The sequence below is a fragment of the Pseudophryne corroboree genome, unplaced genomic scaffold, assembly GCF_028390025.1.
Source record: "Pseudophryne corroboree isolate aPseCor3 unplaced genomic scaffold, aPseCor3.hap2 scaffold_1134, whole genome shotgun sequence".
Taxonomy (NCBI): domain Eukaryota; kingdom Metazoa; phylum Chordata; class Amphibia; order Anura; family Myobatrachidae; genus Pseudophryne; species Pseudophryne corroboree.
Genome location: NW_026967760.1, coordinates 120,012 through 126,545, shown reverse-complemented (window position 1 = coordinate 126,545; position 6,534 = coordinate 120,012).

The following is a 6,534-nucleotide window of genomic DNA, read 5'->3' as shown; positions in this document are numbered from 1 at the left end:
CAATGTATTTGTTAGTGAAACACAAGAGATAGCTTTATTTTATCTTTGTTTATTCAAGTATTGAATGCATATGTCATAACTTTAGTTGTAAAGTATTCTAATGACTTGCTTATGACACCCCATAGAATATATGATGTTTAGTACTTGGACACTGTAGCTTATTTACTTAAATCTCTGATAAATAGTGGGATTGTTATGAATAGACTGGTTAGCACAGTAGGTAAGGTGTTGGGTTTGCACTATCAAATTAAGACTGTCATTGGTTTGAATACCATGTAAGCATATATTTATTTTACAAGTCTGCATTGTGGTTTGTGGCTCTATAATATGAATGCATATGTCTTTTAACAACAATAGTCAAGTCTTCCAATGTATTTGTTAGTGAAACCCAAGAGATAGCTTTATTTTATCTTTGTTTATTCAAATATTGAATGCATATATCATAACTTTAGTAGTAAAGAATTCTAATGACTTGCTTATGAGACCCCATAAAATATATGATGTTTAGCACCTTGGACACTGTAGCTTATTTACTTAAATCTCTGATAAATTGAGCGATTGTTATGAATAGACTGGTTAGCACAGTATGTAAGGTGTTGGGTTTGCGCTATCGAATTAAGACAGTCATTGGTTCGAATACCATGTAAGCATATATTTATTTTACAAGTCTGCATTGTGGTTTGTGGTTCTGTAATATGAATGCATATGTCTTTTAACAACAATAGTCAAGTCTTCCAATGGAGTCTTAGTGAAACCCAATAGATAGCTTTATTTTCTCTTTGTTTACTGAAATATTGAATGCATATGTCTTATAACTTTAGTAGTAAAGTATTCTAATGACTTGCTTATGACACCCCATAGAATATATGATGTTTAGAACCTTGGACACTGTAGCTGATTTACTTAAATTTCTTATTAATTGTGCAGTTTGTATGCAGACTGTTTGGCACAGTTGGTAAGGTGTTGGGTTTGCACTATCAAATTATGACAGCCATTGGTTTGAATCCCATGTAAGCATGTTTTTATTTTACTAGTGTGGTTTGTGGCTCTATACAATGTACTGCATATGTATTTTAACAACAATAGTCAAGTCTTCCAATGTATTTGTTAGTGAAACACAAGAGATAGCTTGATTTTATCTTTGTTAATTCAAGTATTGAATGCATATGTCATAACTTTAGTAGTAAAGTATTCTAATGACTTGCTTATGACACCCCATAGAATATATGATGTTTAGTACTTGGACACTGTAGCTTATTTACTTTAATCTCTGATAAATAGTGGGATTGTTATGAATAGACTGGTTAGCACAGTAGGTAAGGTGTTGGGTTTGCACTATCAAATTAAGACTGTCATTGGTTTGAATACCATGTAAGCATATATTTATTTTACAAATCTGCATTGTGGTTTGTGGCTCTATAATATGAATGCATATGTCTTTTAACAACAATAGTCAAGTCTTCCAATGTATTTGTTAGTGAAACCCAAGAGATAGCTTTATTTTATCTTTGTTTATTCAAATATTGAATGCATATGTCACAACTTTACTAGTAAAGAATTCTAATGACTTGCTTATGACACCCCATAAAATATATGATGTTTAGCACCTTGGACACTGTAGCTTATTCACTTAAATCTCTGATAAATTGTGCAATTGTTATGAATAGACTGGTTAGCACAGTATGTAAGGTGTCGGGTTTGCACTATCAAATTAAGACTGTCATTGGTTTGAATACCATGTAAGCATATATTTATTTTACAAGTCTGCATTGTGGTTTGTGGCTCTGTAATATGAATGCATATGTCATTTAACAACAATAGTCAAGTCTTCCAATGGAGTCTTAGTGAAACCCAATATATAGCTTTATTTTCTCTTTGTTTACTGAAATATTGAATGCATATGTCTTATAACTTTAGTAGTAAAGTATTCTAATGACTTGCTTATGACACCCCATAGAATATATCATGTTTAGTAACTTGGACACTGTAGCTGATTTACTTAAATTTCTGATTAATTGTGCAGTTTGTATGCAGACTGTTTGGCACAGTTTGTAAGGTGTTATGTTTGCACTATCAAATTATGACAGCTATTGGTTTCAATCCAATGTAAGTATGTTTTTATTTTACTAGTGTGGTTTGTGGCTCTATACAATGTAATGCATATGTATTTTAACAACAATAGTCAAGTCTTCCAATGTATTTGTTAGTGAAACCCAAGAGATAGCTTTATTTTATCTTTGTTTATTCAAGTATTGAATGCATATGTCATAACTTTAGTAGTAAAGTATTCTAATGACTTGCTTATGACACCCCATTGAATATATGATGTTTAGAACCTTGGACACTGTAGCTGATTTACTTAAATTTCTGATTAATTGTGCAGCTTGTATGCAGACTGTTTGGCACAGTTGGTAAGGTGTTGGATTTGCACTATCAAATTATGACAGCCATTGGTTTGAATCCTATGTAAGCATGTTTTTATTTTACTAGTGTGGTTTGTGGCTCTATACAATGTAATGCATATGTCTTTTAACAACAATAGTCAAGTCTTCCAATGTATTTGTTAGTGAAACCCAAGAGATAGCTTTATTTTATCTTTGTTTATTCAAATATTGAATGCATATGTCATAACTTTAGTAGTAAAGAATTCTAATGACTTGCTTATGACACCCCATAAAATATATGATGTTTAGCACCTTGGACACTGTAGCTTATTTACTTAAATCTCTGATAAATTGTGCGATTGTTATGAATAGACTGGTTAGCACAGTATGTAAGGTGTTGGGTTTGCACTATCAAATTAAGACTGTCATTGGTTCGAATACCATGTAAGCATATATTTATTTTACAAGTCTGCATTGTGGTTTGTGGCTCTGTAATATGAATGCATATGTCTTTTAACAACAATAGTCAAGTCTTCCAATGGAGTCTTAGTGAAACCCAATATATAGCTTTATTTTCTCTTTGCTTACTGAAATATTGAATGCATATGTCTTATAACTTTAGTAGTAAAGTATTCAAATGACTTGCTTATGACACCCCATAGAATATATCATGTTTAGTAACTTGGACACTGTAGCTGATTTACTTAAATTTCTGATTAATTGTGCAGTTTGTATGCAGACTGTTTGGCACAGTTGGTAAGGTGTTATGTTTGTACTATCAAATTATGACAGCTATTGGTTTGAATCCCATGTAAGCATGTTTTTATTTTACTAGTGTGGTTTGTGGCTCTATACAATGTAATGCATATGTATTTTAACAACAATAGTCAAGTCTTCCAATGTATTTGTTAGTGAAACCCAAGAGATAGCTTTATTTTATCTTTGTTTATTCAAGTATTGAATGCATATGTCATAACTTTAGTAGTAAAGTATTCTAATGACTTGCTTATGACATCCCATAGAATATATGATGTTTAGCACCTTGGACACTGTAGCTTATTTACTTAAATCTCTGATAAATAGTGGGATTGTTATGAATAGACTGGTTAGCACAGTAGGTAAGGTGTTGGGTTTGCACTATCAAATTAAGACTGTCATTGGTTCGAATACCATGTAAGCATATATTTATTTTACAAATCTGCATTGTGGTTTGTGGCTCTATAATATGAATGCATATGTCTTTTAACAACAATAGTCAAGTCTTCCAATGTATTTGTTAGTGAAACCCAAGAGATAGCTTTATTTTATCTTTGTTTATTCAAATATTGAATGCATATGTCATAACTTTAGTAGTAAAGAATTCTAATGACTTGCTTATGACACCCCATAAAATATATGATGTTTAGCACCTTGGACACTGTAGCTTATTTACTTAAATCTCTGATAAATTGTGCGATTGTTATGAATAGACTGGTTAGCACAGTATGTAAGGTGTTGGGTTTGCACTATCAAATTAAGACTGTCATTGGTTTGAATACCATGTAAGCATATATTTATTTTACAAGTCTGCATTGTGGTTTGTGGCTCTGTAATATGAATGCATATGTCTTTTAACAACAATAGTCAAGTCTTCCAATGGAGTCTTAGTGAAACCCAATATATAGCTTTATTTTCTCTTTGTTTACTGAAATATTGAATGCATATGTCTTATAACTTTAGTAGTAAAGTATTCTAATGACTTGCTTATGACACCCCATAGAATATATGATGTTTAGTAACTTGGACACTGTAGCTGATTTACTTAAATTTCTGATTAATTGTGCAGTTTGTATGCAGACTGTTTGGCACAGTTGGTAAGGTGTTATGTTTGCACTATCAAATTATGACAGCTATTGGTTTGAATCCCATGTAAGCATGTTTTTATTTTACTAGTGTGGGTTGTGGCTCTATACAATGTAATGCATATGTATTTTAACAACAATAGTCAAGTCTTCCAATGTATTTGTTAGTGAAACCCAAGAGATAGCTTTATTTTATCTTTGTTTATTCAAGTATTGAATGCATATGTCATAACTTTAGTAGTAAAGTATTCTAATGACTTGCTTATGACACCCCATTGAATATATGATGTTTAGAACCTTGGACACTGTAGCTGATTTACTTAAATTTCTGATTAATTGTGCAGTTTGTATGCAGACTGTTTGGCACAGTTGGTAAGGTGTTGGGTTTGCACTATCAAATTATGACAGCCATTGGTTTGAATCGCATGTAAGCATGTTTTTATTTTGCTAGTGTGGTTTGTGGCTCTATACAATGTAATGCATATGTATTTTAACAACAATAGTCAAGTCTTCCAATGTATTTGTTAGTGAAACCCAAGAGATAGCTTTATTTTATCTTTGTTTATTCAAGTATTGAATGCATATGTCATAACTTTAGTAGTAAAGTATTCTAATGACTTGCTTATGACACCCCATTGAATATATGATGTTTAGAACCTTGGACACTGTAGCTGATTTACTTAAATTTCTGATTAATTGTGCAGTTTGTATGCAGACTGTTTGGCACAGTTGGTAAGGTGTTGGGTTTGTACTATCAAATTATGACAGCCATTGGTTTGAATCCCATGTAAGCATGTTTTTATTTTACTAGTGTGGTTTGTGGCTCTATACAATGTAATGCATATGTATTTTAACAACAATAGTCAAGTCTTCCAATGTATTTGTTAGTGAAACACAAGAGATAGCTTTATTTTATCTTTGTTTATTCAAGTATTGAATGCATATGTCATAACTTTAGTTGTAAAGTATTCTAATGACTTGCTTATGACACCCCATAGAATATATGATGTTTAGTACTTGGACACTGTAGCTTATTTACTTAAATCTCTGATAAATAGTGGGATTGTTATGAATAGACTGGTTAGCACAGTAGGTAAGGTGTTGGGTTTGCACTATCAAATTAAGACTGTCATTGGTTTGAATACCATGTAAGCATATATTTATTTTACAAGTCTGCATTGTGGTTTGTGGCTCTATAATATGAATGCATATGTCTTTTAACAACAATAGTCAAGTCTTCCAATGTATTTGTTAGTGAAACCCAAGAGATAGCTTTATTTTATCTTTGTTTATTCAAATATTGAATGCATATATCATAACTTTAGTAGTAAAGAATTCTAATGACTTGCTTATGAGACCCCATAAAATATATGATGTTTAGCACCTTGGACACTGTAGCTTATTTACTTAAATCTCTGATAAATTGAGCGATTGTTATGAATAGACTGGTTAGCACAGTATGTAAGGTGTTGGGTTTGCGCTATCGAATTAAGACAGTCATTGGTTCGAATACCATGTAAGCATATATTTATTTTACAAGTCTGCATTGTGGTTTGTGGTTCTGTAATATGAATGCATATGTCTTTTAACAACAATAGTCAAGTCTTCCAATGGAGTCTTAGTGAAACCCAATAGATAGCTTTATTTTCTCTTTGTTTACTGAAATATTGAATGCATATGTCTTATAACTTTAGTAGTAAAGTATTCTAATGACTTGCTTATGACACCCCATAGAATATATGATGTTTAGAACCTTGGACACTGTAGCTGATTTACTTAAATTTCTGATTAATTGTGGAGTTTGTATGCAGACTGTTTGGCACAGTTGGTAAGGTGTTGGGTTTGCACTATCAAATTATGACAGCCATTGGTTTGAATCCCATGTAAGCATGTTTTTATTTTACTAGTGTGGTTTGTGGCTCTATACAATGTACTGCATATGTATTTTAACAACAATAGTCAAGTCTTCCAATGTATTTGTTAGTGAAACACAAGAGATAGCTTTATTTTATCTTTGTTAATTCAAGTATTGAATGCATATGTCATAACTTTAGTAGTAAAGTATTCTAATGACTTGCTTATGACACCCCATAGAATATATGATGTTTAGTACTTGGACACTGTAGCTTATTTACTTAAATCTCTGATAAATAGTGGGATCGTTATGAATAGACTGGTTAGCACAGTAGGTAAGGTGTTGGGTTTGCACTATCAAATTAAGACTGTCATTGGTTCGAATACCATGTAAGCATGTATTTATTTTACAAGTCTGCATTGTGGTTTGTGGCTCTATAATATGAATGCATATG